The following is a 15798-nucleotide window of genomic DNA, read 5'->3' as shown; positions in this document are numbered from 1 at the left end:
AGAATGATCTATGTGCCTACAACCGTAATCATTTTAGATGTCAATGTCGTAAATACTTTTAATTTTTTCATTAGAGTGACATATGTCACATTCTGATAATTTTAAAAAATTTATTTAAAATTAAAAAATTAAAATTATATTTAAAAAACAAATTTCAAAATAGCCCCAAAACTTTGAAAACCCTTATTTCAACCCTTAAATCCACACAGATCATCGGCATTTGCTGTAGACGAAGCTCCACCCGACCTTACCTCCCCGGTGATCAATAATCCTATGAAATCGCGATCAATCGACGTTTTGTAACCTGTGAACCCTAGGCTGAAAATCACTACCCCACGCGATCTCGAAGTCAATCTGATAACTATGACGACGTATGATTAGGAAGATGACAACGACTATGTCAACGGCGATGGTCGTGGATGACAAGGGCGATGGTAGTGAGTTGGGGTTAGAGATTTGAGGGATTTTTTGTAATTTAAGAGAAATTATGGTTTTTTTTTATAAATATAATAATATTTTTTAAAAAAAAGAAATTCAAAATTACTAGAATGTAGCACGTGACACTTAACGGAGAAAATTAACGGCGTTTACGACTCAGACACTTAAAGTGATAATGTTTGTAACGTTAGACACTTGGATCATTAAAAAAAATTAGACACCTATTTATAAAAACGATATAATTTGATCACTTATTTTATAAAAACTAATAGAATATACCCATTTAAGAAGACATATAATAGTTGTTCAGTGAATTCAGTAGAATATATTTTGTTCATATGGCAGCTCCAAAATCATTGGATTAATTTGTTAACAGTTGGCTAATTCCCAGGATTTTATAATATTTTCAATCATCTTCTCCTCAATTCTCACACATCAAAGTAATACTCTTTCAATATTTATACTTTTCCATCCTCCAAATTCTGGAGTGAAAACCCACAGCATTATATTCATGGAGATAAAGGTTTTCTGGTTTCTTTTCCTTTTGATTATTACTCCCTCCACTTTCTCTCAACCCAAGAACTACCGGAATAAATTCCGAGAACGAAAGGCCACCGACGACGACCTCGGTTATCCCGAAATGTACGTCCTTTTCTTTGGATTTGGTAATTGATTCGATCGGAGGAGCTATCGTTATAAGATTTGTTTGTTTAAATGTGCAGGGATGAAGCTGCCTCGTTGAACACGCAATGTCCGAGAAATTTAAAACTTAGATGGCAAACTGAGGTCAGCTCTAGCATCTTTGCTACTCCATTGATCGCCGATATCAATAGGTTGAATTACAACCTTCCTTTTGAATTCTTGTCTTTTAAAAAAAAATTCCAGAAATCTACTGATTTAAAGCGTGAAATGATTATTTGTAATAATTTAGTTGACTCGATTTTGTAGTGACGGGAAGCTTGAGATAGTGGTTCCGTCATTTGTTCACCACCTTGAAGTTCTAGAAGGTTCCGATGGAGACAAAATGCCCGGTACTAATCCATTATTCTCTTCTGATCATGTTTTTGGTCAAGTTTATGAGATGAACTTGTTGATTTAGTTCTGCAATCTGCACAAATCTGGTTGAAATCGATGTCATTGGCTTTCGAATACTATGGCAGGTTGGCCTGCTTTTCACCAGTCCACTGTGCATTCGAGTCCTCTCTTGTATGACATTGATAAAGACGGTGTGAGAGAAATTGCTCTGGCTACCTACAACGGCGAGGTGTTGTTTTTCAGGTCATTTCCCCCTGGTTAATTTCTCCTAGGTTGGCACCGGAACTCGTTCCGATGATGTCGGCATGCTAATTTGTTCGAGTTTCTTGTTTTTAGGATTTCAGGCTACATGATGAGTGACAAATTGGTGGTACCTCGTAGAAAAGTACGTAAAGATTGGTACTTAGGATTGCTCCCTGATCCAGTGGACCGTTCACGTCCCGATGTCCATGACGATTTCCTCGTAGATGAGGCTGCTAAAACGATTTCACTGAGCCGTATGCTATCCCAAGTTTCAATTATTTATACCTCTTTAATTTCTTATTGATCATCTGTACTAGTTGCCATGAATGCTCCCTGATTACTTCAACGATTGAGGGGTCATATCGTTGTTTCCGAAACCATTTAGTTCCTCACTCTGCGTTTTTTTTTTTTACTTTGAAACATTTTCTTATACTGAATCACACCAATGGCATTAGTACATGTTGATTGCAGAAAAAAATCGAAGTTTAGCTGAATCTAACTGTAGGACGGAAAGTCGCTCTAGCAAGGTTAACTCGTCGAACGCAGAGAACAGAAAGAAAGTAAATAGAAGTCATATGATAAGTCCCATCATTTCGCCGACCGGTGATGATAATTCTCCTTTAAACATTGAAGCTCTGGTAAATGCCGAAGGGCCTAATGTAACGAGTTATGCGAGACGGCTTCTAGAAGATAACAACTCGAAAGGTTTCCGGGAAGGTAGTTCTGATTCAAAAGAGAATGTTGGAGAAGCTATTGCAGAAAATGAACAACTGTTAGAAGTCAATGCAGATAAATCTTTCGAGTTATTTCTTGATACCGAGGAGTTGGCTGATGAGTATAACTATGATTATGATGATTTTGTTGATGAATCCTTGTGGGGAGATGAAGAATGGACCGAAGGACAGCACGAGAAAATGGAGGACTATGTGAATATTGACTCACATTTTGTCTACTCCCGTGAGTACATAGATTTCAACTAGAAAATGTTTGGCACAACTAAAACTACATCAGCATCAAACATTTTGATCTCCATTATGATCAGGTCATAGCAGACATCGATCGAGACGGCGTGTCGGAAATGATTGTTGGTGTTTCCTACTTCTTTGACCATGAGTAAGTTGTTTGTTTCCATAGGAGGGTTGCTTTACAGTTGAAGCAGCTGAAAAAATGACAATCCAGATATGTTAGGTATTATGACAATCCAGAGCGTATGAAGGAACTTGTTGGCATTGATATCGGAAAATACGTTGCTGGTGGAATCGTTGTTTTCAGTCTCGATACGAGGCAGGTTAAGTGGACAAGAGACTTGGATTTGAGTACAGATACTGCCAACTTCAGAGAACATACTCCGAATGTTGTTGATTTGGATGGTGATGGAAACTTGGACATTCTTGTAGGCACTTCATTTGGCTTGTTCTACATAATCGATCACCGCGGCAATCCCTTAATGTTGATGTTTTTGGACCTTTTGTTTTTCCCATTTGAACTGGCTTTTAATTGTAAGAAACTTTCTCAGCTCTTATAACCGGTTATCCAACTGAGTTATTCATTTTATTCAGGAAAAATCAGACAAAAGTTCCCTCTCGAAATGGTGGAAATCCAAAGTGCTGTGGTTGCAGCTGATATCAACGATGACGGCAAGATCGAGCTAGTCACAACAGATGCACATGGAAATATTGCAGCATGGACTGCACAAGGGGAAAATATTTGGGAAACTTGTGTGAAGAGTCTGGCTCCCCAGGTGAGTTGTGGCACATCCTTTCTGTAGATTTTCCCATTGGACTGTATGATCCTTTATCAGGTAGCTGGTTTCTGTATATGCATTTATAAACCGATGTTCCGGCACGCCATTTCCGATTCTCTATCATGCGTCGATAAATTCATTGTTTCATTGTTAATACCATGAACCATAAGTTATATAATTGCATATAGGGATATTATATGTTCATTGTTCTGTATGCAAAGGATGCAAGTTGGCCATCTTTTCAACTATCTTTGAACTGGATATCATCTCATTCTGCAGGGTCCTGCCGTTGGCGATGTTGACTGAGACGGCCACACCGATCTCGTCATTCCCACACTATTGGGGAATAATTATGTTCTAAGCAGGAAGGACGGTTCGGTAGTGCATCCGTATCCATATCGAACTCATGGGAGAGTAATGAATCAAATTCTTCTAGTTGACTTGAGCAAACCAGGGGAGAAAAGCAAGGGACTCACTTTCGTTACAATATCGTTCGATGGTTATTTGTACCTGATAGATGGACCTACATCGTGTGCCGATGTCGTATATATCAGTGAAACCTCGTAAGTTAATCGTTCTCGTGTCCAATGCTCTTTCGGGTTTCTTTATCTTATGTTTCCATTGTTTCTCGACAGGTATAGCATGGTGTTAGCAGACAATGTCGATGGTGGCGACGATCTATATCTTATTGTTACAACCAGGAATGGAAATGTGTTTTGCTTCTCCACCCCTGCCCAACATCATCCTCTCAAGGCATGGAGATCACATAACCAAGGAAGAAACAACGGTGCAAACCATTACAACCGCGAGGGAGTACAAGTTACGCATCCGTCACGAGCTTACCACGACGAAGAAGGCAAAAGCTTCTGGGTGGAGATTGAGATTGTGGATAAATATGGACATCCATCAGGCTACCAAGCACCATACAATGTCACTGTAAGCCAACCATTTCAGGAACAAATAGTTCTCTCTTCTCACACACACACACACACACACATATATATATGATGTTGATGCAGACAACATTGTTAGTCCCTGGTAACATCCAGGGAGAACAAAGGATAACGCGGAGGCAGATCTTCGACAGTCCGGGAAAATATCAGATGCGACTTCCGACGGTAGCGGTAAGGACTACAGGGACCGTGCTCGTCGAGATGGTGGATCGGAACGGACTCTATTTCTCCGATGACTTTTCACTCACATTCCATATGTATTATTACTAAAACTGCTGAAGTGGATTATTGTCATCCCGATGCTCGGAATGTTGGGTGTGCTTGTCATCCTCCGCCCACAGGATGCCGTGCCTCTGCCATCTTTCTCCCGGAACACCGACTTGTGACGACCGCAACGCAAGCTATATTAAATGCATGTAAGCATTAGATAGATCCAGCTAAATTAGGCAGCAAAGTTTAATTTGATAAAGGTGGTCCAAAATTGTAACTGAGGTGATTATCGAGCGAGTCGATTGCGAGTTGAGCAGTGTTCGATTCGTATTCATTAAAAAATTTTGTTGCTTGTTAAACTCGTTAAAATTTTGCTCGACTCGTGCTCGTTAAGAAAATTTATTGCCCGACTCGTTGCTCGTTAAGCTCACCGAAATTTTTACCTTATTTTCTTAACTATATGTAAAATCTACTAATACTATATAGAGCTTAATATAATCATAAATTAATAAATTTAATCAAAAAATTATCAAAAGAATGTATGAAATAATTTCGAAGTCTAAACTCTAAAATAACAATATACAAATATATTAAAATAATAAATAAGATCAATTTTTGAATGTAGTAAATGTTAATAAATAATTTAGTATTCTTTTGTTGTTTATTAAAAAAATTAATATATTAGCAATTTATATTTTTTTATTATCTATTAGTAAATTAGTAGTTTTTTAATGAAATATTTTTTTAAGATAACTACTAAAAATTTATATTAAAAAATTAACGAACTGCTGGCAAACTTATTGAGTCGAGCTAGACTTTGCTCGATTCATATCGTTAAGATCTCGAGTCTAACTCGAGTCAAATTTTTACCGAGCTGTGACTGAATCGAGTTCGAGTTGTTTACGAGCTGCTCAACTCGTTAATCCCCTAATTGTAACACTTCTTATTTTGGTTTTTTGAGATTATAGTGTAATTCGTTTTTTTTCAATATAATTAAATAAAATATTATAATGTAGTTTATGATTAAATTATTTGGGGTGTATATTTATTAAATATTTTAATTTCGTATCGAGAGTTTAATTTATTAAAAAGAAAATGTATAACGAAAATAATTTAGTGAAATTTATTTTTAAATAATCTTATATTATATTGACCAAAAACACACATGTGAAACAACATGGATAAAGTTTATTTTATTTTCATTTTTTTTGAACAAATTGATACAATGCATGTACAATTCATACTTATTTTTATTATTTTATTTTATTTTATTTTATTGTTTAATGCTGTGTACCTATCAAACTTTTCAAATTACTAATTTTATAGATTTTATTTTATTTTTACTTTAGATTTGTATTATTTAATTTATTTGTTCTCCTTTAGGCTTAATTATCTTTTTACCTCTAACGTTTACCTATTTTCTCAACTCGGTGTTCAATTAAAGGGTAAACTGCGCATTAGTCATCCAATTATTCCCGCAATTCCGTTTTGATCGCCCTATTATTTCTTCAAATCATATCTAAGTTACGTAACTTTATGTATGATTTTAAAAAAGAAAATAACTGGGTAACCAAAATGAAACCACGGAAATAATTGGATGAGAAAATAATGTAGTTCTAAAATATATAAACGTTGCTCAAATGCAGCTGCGCACGGCGTGACAGATAAGGGTTTTGGATGACAAATAATTGGCCCGTTTTCACTTTAAAGGCCATAAATGGAATCAAAGATCCAACATAGACCCTTGCCTCTCACAAGTCTCAACTTTAAAGAAAAAAAGTTGGTAAAAATTGTAAAATAATAAAAAGGAAAAGGAACAAAAAAAGAAGAAGCAAAAACTCATTTTTTTCCCCATTTTGCCCTACCCCTTTCCCACCTTTTAAAAGCAGTGATGGTTTCCACGCATTACTAATATATATATAAAGGAAGAAGAAATGGGGAATGTAAAGCTGTATAAACTCACTGTAAATATCAAATCATATCACTCAAATTACTCATATTAGGCCCTCTCTTATACAACAAAGCAAAGCAAAGCAAAGCAAAAGAATATATATGTAAATCCCTAAGAAGGTATGCTTGCCTATATCCCTGTATGTATATTATATAGTTTGGAGAGTGTTGAATTGAATGCCCGACTGTCCCCCATGCCTTGCTTTACTAACATAACATGCCAAACTCACTATTCTTTCTTGGGATTCCTTCACTCTATACTCCCCCCCTCTCTCTCTCTACTTCTCATAACTACACATAACACACTTGTACTTTCCTTTTATTTCTTTACTAAAATTAAATAGGTGGTGAACTCTTAATTGATTTCAGTAATAAATTGTTATTTCTTTTAGAAAATTCATATTCGAGTAATTGTGTCTATAAGGTGTGTACATTGTCAATAAACTAAGAAAATATTCTGAACATGTATTATCTTTTAATCAACTCCACTATTCAAAAATTAAATTATTAGTCATTTTCATCCCACCGAAGACTTTAACCATTTGATTAATCTTTTAAAGTTGTTCTTATATACATTATCAATATATTAAATAGGGTGGAGTATACAAGTGGTCTCTCGATTATAAGGTACTGCTCTATTAAGTTATTCGACTATTAAAATTTATAAAATGGTCCTACGACTAAAGAGTGTTGCTTTGTTGAGTCTCTCGACTATTAAAAGTTACAAATGATCACCCAACTGTCCTTTTTCGTTAAAAAGTTGACGATATTATGAGTTAAACATTAATCTGCTGAATGTGATATAATAAAATATGATCTCATAATCTCAGACGGTAATCATATTTCAGTCATCATGTTAACAATCAGTTCAGGCGACTGTTAATTTCTTGACGAAAAATGATGAGTTTAGAACATAATAAAATAATATCCTATAATTAAGGGACAATTTGTTTACTTTATCCTATTAAATATTACCCTACCGAAAATTAGTTTAATCGTATAAAGAATCTTTAAAGGAAGGTGATCATTTTCATATACAAAGAGATTTGATGAAGATGATGGCTATTAACTAGGTATCTCTACCATCCATAGCATCTCTTTTAGTTCTTGATTGGCGGAATAAAGTGTGAACTAAAACAGCATTTAACAAGAAATGGGGAAATTGGACACATTACTCCATCCTTTTTAAGATAAATTAAAAATCATTTTATTATTTATAATAAAGATGGTAGATCGCAAGGTTCTTAATCTTGAGATCGTGGGATCGAGTCTCACAGAGGACAATTCATAATTACTGTAGGTCTTTCACGAAAGTTGCTCTCAACCTAGCGTTGGGGGCAGCCTACTACCCTACCTTCTCTTACCCCATTACATATGAGAATATGGTCAACTAATTTTTTATTATTATAGACCATGTTTTCTTTTTTACTTATGAATAAATAAATAATTAAAAATGCATTATGTATAATAAAGTTATTTGTGCAAAAAAAATCACCACCAATATGTACTGAAATTTTTTGCCTCGGGGAACAAAATGTGTACAATGGGGCATGTTGGGTCCAAATTGGAGGCTTTTTATTGTTCACTTTAAAGTGGGTCTATCTCACACACACACACACACACATATATATATATATATATATATATATATATATATTTCAAAAAAATAAAATTTGGGGAAATAAAAAATACTCTGATTTGTATGTGGTGTGGGGACAAAGGACTCAATTATATTGTCCTTTTTGTCACTCATAATTCTTTGGTAATGATGAAGAGCTAACCTTTTTCTCTTTTTTACCTACCTACGGTCCAATCCAACCCATGCATTTGCATCTCAATTTTCTTTATTTTCTTTTCTTTTCTTTTTCCTCCGATTTTAAGGTTTCAATTTAATTAATTTAGATCGACTTAAATAATACATCTAGTTTTGATGAATGAGTCTCATAGCAAGAATTTTTTACATACACAATAACTTGAACCTGAGACTTTGCTTAAGCGATATCAAGCTGCTTACCACTTGACCAACTCATGTTAGTTCTTTCTTTTTAAGCCTTAATTATTTTCCCATAAAAATTAAAAATAGAGCAACATATAAAAAAAAGGAGATTATTTATAGTTTATGTAATTATGGACAATAATGTTCTTTGGTCTTCTAATAAGACACCATGATTTGGAATTATGGCATGTGGATTGCATTGATGGGCATGCCATAATCAATTTTTCATCATCATTTATAGCGGTAACATTAATGGGTGGATGATGGGATCATAATAATTTTATGATGTTAAAAGGAGATGCATAACATGAACATAGTTCATGATAGCTTCCCTTAATAAGTTCACATTGATTGCCCTACCATGTTATATTAGGGCTCACGTTCATGTTATTATCATTGAATATATATATATATATATCTGACTTTTAATCTTTAAAATTATATGAAAATCATCGTCAACGGAACAATACAATTCTTTAATCCTTTACGTTCATAATTTTTTAAGGGTCAAATTATAAAAAAAAATTAAACGTATATATCTGAAAACAATATTTTTTTTAATTGTTAAATCAACCGTTAACGATAAATTTGAACAAAATTAGAGATCCTCGTGGTAGAAGAATGAATTATTTTTTAGAGGTATTGAATTTAAATAATTACGTCTGTATTATTTTATAATTATTTTAGAATATTAAAAAACGAAAATATTTTTTATTATTAATTGAGATTTTTAAACACCGATAGATTTGAATTTCTTGGTGATTTCAAAAGAGAGAGCTCATTCTGATTCTCCCGGCAAAAGAAGGTTGAGAGAGAGAGAAAACACAGAGCTATATAGTCTGAAATCTGACTACAGAATCTTCAGTTGTTCGCTAAACAACAGCAAAATATAACTTTAAAAAATTACTCCCAGACTCCCTAAACTTTGTTATTATTTCAGATGTGAACCCCTTCCATTTGCTTTGGCTGTCGAGTCCAACGACATAAGAGAGGAAACATGCAGCTTAACTTTAGCTTTGTGTTTTTAGTTTGCTGGATCCACTCCAAGTTCGGTAGCTCTCACCCTGCATTGTTTTCCTTACAAAATAGAATAATAGTTTCAGGATAAGAGAACGATTTTAAATATTAAGATTTAAACTCAAATATTACAACAATCGGTTCTAAAATTAATTATATAAATCAATTAAAATTAAGAGTTAAAAATTAATACATTTTACTCTTCTTTTCTGCCAAAGTTGCGACATCTATGATGAAGTCAATGTCAATATTGCCATGCTTTAAAATCTACTTTATAACAAATGTCACATGCAAACCCTAAATCATAGTTGTGGGTACTGCGAAATCAAGACAAAATCTTTATATTAGACTACAATAAGATAAAGTGATACTTATCCACACACAATATATATATATATATATATATATATAATATTCGTATCGAATAACAAAATCTAACGTTGGGTGTGAAAGAGCTTTGGTGGGGACTGATAAAATATGTTGTACTGAAATTTTACACCCATAAATATATACGCAATATATATATATTTGAAAACAATGGCTGAATGTTCCCATAGTGGAACAAAGATAGGGAATTTGGTATCATGCAGCATGGGGCCACTGCCTGCACTGTTGGAATTTTTGTCCCAAAGCTTTGCTTTTTTTCCCTCGTACCTTACATTCATTTACACATTTACTTTATAATTTTAAGATATACTAATAAATATTGATCTTATATTGAAAAGAGAAAAAAATTTAAAAATTTAAAAATAATACTGTTATATTTTATTTTAAAAATAGAATATTGATCTCGTAACAAATGATATTAGAATAATTTTTTACTCCTCCATTTTAAGTTGAATATTTTAGTTTGGGGAGTAAACAATAAGAATAACTAGTCGATGATTTGTGACATATACATCATGCAATCTTTATATATATATATATATTATAATAAAGGTTTACGATCACAATAGTAAATTAAACACATAATAAGAATATTATTTTATAATCATTAACATAAGAAACCAATCATTTAAGATCACATAAGGGTCAAACAAGAAAAATATTAAAAAAATTAATCAAATAAACTCGAATAAAAAGTAGATACAAATAAATATGATTATTTCGACAAACGAACCATAAAAAAGATCAAATTATTAAAAGTTTGTCGATAAATTGTAAATCAAAATCAAACGACGTGTGAAAACTATCCACAAACACAAATTATGTATCCAACTCCAATATGAGAGTCGAAAACAAATACATCAGTATGATAACAAATAAACATGATATTGTTTGATATTGGTGTCATAACCATTTTTTTAGGTATATAAATTATATATTGTTTTAAAAACGATTATGATTTTTATTTTTGAAAAAAATGTGATTTTGGATTAATTGAAAAATATTGAAAAATGAGTCGCCATCGACCTTTAGATTAGATAGGTCGAATACCCAAAAACGTCTTTTTAAAACAATTTTAAGAAAAATTATTTTTTTAGACAACAGTGGTCTGCGTTATTAGAAAAACTTTTAAGGGTTCGGAAGTCGATTACGTATGTGAAAAATATAAACATTCACAACGCCCGAAAATCGGTACTTAGTCGCTTATATACCGTCGTAATAGTAAAACTTAAAGTTTGAATCAAAAGTAAAATTATGATCTATTTATTGAATATTAGTTAAAATAAAAGAAATCCTTCACTTGATAAGAAATCCCGAGATTTGCAATCCTCCATCGAGAAAGCTATCTCACCTATTTCTCATCCGTAAAGAATATTCTATCTTTTGAATTACCACCAAATAATATCGAAATGGATATAAAATAAAACATACTTTATTCATCTAAAACATATATATAATTAATATTAACATAAAAACGTTAACACATTAAACATTATAAAAAATAAAAAAAAAATATAAAAAAATGAAATAAAATTTTAAGGTACATAATAAGTAAAGTGAATATCTAATGCATAACTAAGTCTAACCACAATATCACAAACTAATTGAAATTTATTAAACAATAGTATGACTATTAATCAATATATAGACATTTATATATATATTCTAATATTAACTCATACTAGACAAATATTTAAAGAAAATAAAATAAATAAATAACTAACTAATAATAAAAAAACAACAAAAGTAATAAAATATTACACATATATTTAACAAATGATCTACACAAACCTAAACAAAAATAACAGTGACCAAGCAAGCAAATAACCCAAACAAGTCTTAAACAGTGACTACAAATTACACTAGGAAAAACTTAGGTATCAAATGTGTAAATTACCACTTTCTCTATACTATGAACAAAGGACTAAAATAAAAAAAAAAGAAAACATACAGTGTAAATTCAGTATTTAAACCAAACAGCAAAACAGTGATCAAAATGTAAACTTTATAAACACAGAGTACAATGTTAAAATTTACAAAATATTACTGCAAGGTGACCAATATATAAACATTACAAATATGTGGTATAAAATACAAAAATAAATAAAATACAATAAATGGCCATATCATAAACATACATAACACAGGAGCCCCGGTTACATAGTTTACCCATGTTGAAATTACAACCCGACCCTCGACCTAAACGGTGCCGTTTTGGACTCGGTTTATAAGGCCAAACCTAAGGCCCTTACTCGGTGAACCTCTCATTTCTCATTTGTCTCACTCTCTCGAAATCCAAAGAACCACAGAAGCTCTCAACCCTCACCCCTCTGCCCGTCCTCAGTCGAGGATTAAGACCCCAAAACTCCCCGGCCATTATAGATCGGTGGCCACGGGGAGCAACATCATCATCCTCTCACCTTCTAAACAACCCCACCCCAACGAGTCGTGACCCAAAACCCCACTGTGCTTTAAACCCTAACGACCCTAGAAGAGAAAAAAAATTACCTTTGGGATGGTTCTTCCCAGTTCCGATGAGATAAGTAAGGGCTAGGTTTAGCAGGTATTTTCTTTTCTCTCTTTTCCTTCTTTTCTATTTTCTTTCCTTCTTTTTTTTTTTAAACCTGAATCCCCTCTCTGAATCCAAATCTCCTCTTTTTATCTGATTGCATGCCTCTGTTTGATGCTGTCGCCGAGAAAATAGGATAATGATATCCTATTTCCATTGATGGACAAGATAGGATTTTACTTAGATTTTTTTTCTTATTTTTGTCTGTGCTTTATGCAATTTGATGGATGGCCATCATTGTTTAGCGCAGGACTGTCTACGGCGGTATCAGAGGCTGCCCGGGTGTGGCTCGACTGGGCAGATGCAACATCGACGCGCGACAGTTAGAAGGTTGAAAGGTTGGTGGCTGGAGCTGGAAGGCCAAACGGCTGAGTTGATGATATTTTAGGGTTTCAAACCCTAGGCTTTGTGCGATCTGGACCGTTGGATGGGTCCAGATCCAACAGCCAGAAGTGAGGCGGCTGGAGTAGAGAAGAAGAACTAGGGTTTCGTTGGGCTTGGTTTGTAATCAGGAATGGGTTGAGTGATCCGGCTTCAGGGTTGGGTTGCTGGTTTTGTTCTTTGGGCTCCAAAATAGGGCATGCGAAAAATGTAATTTATAATAATAATAATAATAATAATAAATAAAAATAGATAGGAAAAAATGAGAAAAAAACGGGTGTTTACAATTGGCGATGTCAAATCCATATCATGGAAAAATAAAAAATAAAAATAACAACTAAACTACCGAAAGCGTTCCAAAAGTAGTTATAAATGAGCCAAAAAAACAAAGAAAAATATGTCTTGGAGATGGAATTATTAAAAAAAATATGTTATACAATAAATAAATAAATAAAATCAATATCGATAATTACCAACACTAAAATTGACTACATCATTGATAACAAAGATAAAAAAAATGTTCTAATGAGCAGAGAAAAAAGAGAAAAACAAGGATTGAAAATCCTAGAATTAAAATTATAACAAAACATAGACGAATTATAAAATTTAGAAATGATGATTTTACACATATTATCATAAATATATATATTATAAGGAGAGAATAATGATTTTATAATCAAAATAAATATAGATATTATTATTTGGTACTCCATACAGATTATAAAACAGTACTGTTAATTATACAAAATATCATTAAATAAAAATGTGTAAATAATGAGCTAATACAAACAAAACCCAAGAAAGACAAAGCCTTAATTAAATCAATCAATTAGAATAGAATAAAAGAAAGGGAAAGTGAGGGTCGAAAAGACAGGGGATCCCTTTATTCCTCGTTTGATTAAAAGAAAGGGGAAATACACTCGCTTTTACGTTGGCCATTGGCCCACATTCACTCACACTCTCCTGTCAATATAATTTCAAAAATTAAAATGAGTAATGATATATTTAATAAATATTATAATTATTAAACATGATAATTACTGTTAATGATGAAAATTCAAATTGCAAAATAATGAAATAACATCGTATCCTATTGTTATTACATTTAAATTATTATATTCATGACAATCAGGTCACGCATGATTATAATTGAGAAAATTAAATTCAATATTTAAATGTTAAATTTTATTGATTCAATCAAATAAAAATATATTTAATTCAAATTTATAAAAAGAAAAAAAAATAAATTGACCAAAGTAAAACAAAACATAAATAATAAAAGGTTTGATATTTGTTATAAATTAATAAAAATAAAATAAATTTAGTACCTTATTTTTAATTTAATTAACTATTTAAATTTAATTACAAAGTTTTTTTGGATTAAGATAAAATGATTACAAAGTAGTAAATGTTCTAAATACTCTTAATCATTTGACAATGAACCCTCAATCATCCTGTTACAACCGTTCGTGCTCGAACTTGTGATCTCTAGGTACAACAACAATTCATTTAACTACGAAGGTAAATTGGTTCATGCTTTAATTATATAGTTTAATGTAGCACTTAATGTTTTTTTTATATATTTATATATCCGCACTTGATTTATTGACCTAAATCGATGATTAAATTTTATTTTTGTACAGATTGATATTTATATTAAAAAGATTTATTTAAACTAATTTGAATTATAAAACTCAATTTAGATATCAATTTAAATCTAAAATCCAATTCCATATATATAAGTAGACCCACAAAATAAAATATTAAATCGTGTCTTAAAATCGATTTTAAATATTTAATAAAAGTAAACATTAGAATACATATTAAAATCAAATTCAAATATTAAAATATATATTTTTTTAATTTATCTGATTAATTTTTTTGAATCGGATTAAATGAATTTTTAAATCCTTGCACGTGACTCATAGGGCTTGATATGCGTTGTGGTAATGGTTACGGGACCCGTGAAAATTGGAATGGCAACCGAAAGGTGAAGGTGGGCGCCAAGAGTGACGTGTGGCATTTCCAGCTTCAAGGGCCGGTTAGCTGACGTGGCAGGGTTTAGGGTTCAGCTCTCCTCTCTCGTGACTCAGCGGCGGGTCAACTCGCTGCCCATCCCATCCACCAAACATACATCATGTATCAGTAATATTAATTGTAATAAAGATTCCATGCGACGTACCAAAATAATAGTAACAATTAAGATATTAGAGATGAGAAATTCGAACACTTGCTTTCAATCAGTTTAATCAGATGGTGATGTCATCAAATCGAAGAGACACGGAGCACGTCAGTGGCCCTACTCGCGGCGAATTCAAATGCCCATCTCACGCGCTCCCCAAATCTAATTTATTTAAAATCGTAAATTTTATACGAATGAGCTTAGTAATTGATAAATTTAATATTCTTTTAGAAATTTTAAGTTTAAACTTCACATAATAGAACACTCAAGGTTAGTTAATTGATAATCTTTAGATATATATTATCTTTATTTATTTAAATTTAGTAAAAAGGAAATCATAAATTTTCTGACCTGTATAATTTCAACGTTAAATCCCTCCCTCCACACTACGCACGTAAGTCTACGCGACCCCTATGTGTACGCGTGTCCTCTGTCTCTCTCGTTTTTTTTAACAAAATAATTATTTGCAGCTTCATTTGTTTTTTGTTTTTGAAAATAATGATGATTTTTAATGGTGTAATGAAAAAAAATTAATATTTAACTAAATAATTATTTTAATTTATTAAAATAATCTGATCTCTAATATTTTATTTTAATATAAAAAGACTCACAATATTTTATTTATTTTTAATTAATATAGGTAATTATTAAAGTAATATTTATTTAAAGATAATTTTTATTATTTAACATTGA

At 32.1% G+C, this 15798-nt stretch overlaps 1 pseudogene; it reads left to right on the top strand.

Annotated features, from left to right (window-relative positions):
• The first annotated feature begins 397 nt into the window (after window positions 1-397).
• Window positions 398-4858, top strand: LOC120137302 (annotated as a pseudogene).
• Window positions 4859-15798: the final 10940 nt, after the last annotated feature.

The sequence above is a fragment of the Hibiscus syriacus genome, unplaced genomic scaffold (genome assembly GCF_006381635.1).
Source record: "Hibiscus syriacus cultivar Baekdansim isolate YM2019G1 unplaced genomic scaffold, ASM638163v2 tig00110656_pilon, whole genome shotgun sequence".
NCBI classification, from domain to species: domain Eukaryota; kingdom Viridiplantae; phylum Streptophyta; class Magnoliopsida; order Malvales; family Malvaceae; genus Hibiscus; species Hibiscus syriacus.
Note: the sequence above shows the minus strand (reverse complement) of the source record. Positions and strands in the feature narration are given on the sequence as shown.